Genomic DNA, 511 nt, shown 5'->3' on the forward strand with positions numbered 1-511 from the left:
GAGATTTTAGAAGAGGGTGACGACTGAGGGGGGGGGGGAGGGGTTGTTTCCCCACTCATTTCCAGCTGAGTCTACTTCCAAAACAGCAGTTCCAGGAAGTTATGCGACCTGCGATCGATTGTAGATAACAACCATAGACAACAAACCAGGTGCACTATCGCGACCCCTCTTCTTTTTTTTTTTTTTTCACCTCCCAAAATGACCCAAACAAACTTCAAGAGTGAAAGTACAGCAAAGTGAAGAAGGAGAAACGTCAAGGGCAGGGGATTCTAGTCTTTGCTGTTTTCCAAATCTGTTCTTTTTTGTTGGTTTAGCATAAAATGGGCTCCATACTAGGTATTTAATGTGAGGTGGAAGGAGATACCTCGGTGCAAGGGATTCACAGGGCCACCCTTCTCCCGATCTCTTGACTGCTTCATTGAAGAGCAGACAGGAGTGCTAGAGAGGGAAGGGGGGAAGGAGAGAGGAAGGAAGGAAGGAAGGAAGGAAGGAAGGAAGGAAGGAAGGAAGG

Source organism: Psammomys obesus, unplaced genomic scaffold (genome assembly GCF_907164565.1).
Source record: "Psammomys obesus unplaced genomic scaffold, mPsaObe1.curated_primary_1811, whole genome shotgun sequence".
NCBI classification, from domain to species: domain Eukaryota; kingdom Metazoa; phylum Chordata; class Mammalia; order Rodentia; family Muridae; genus Psammomys; species Psammomys obesus.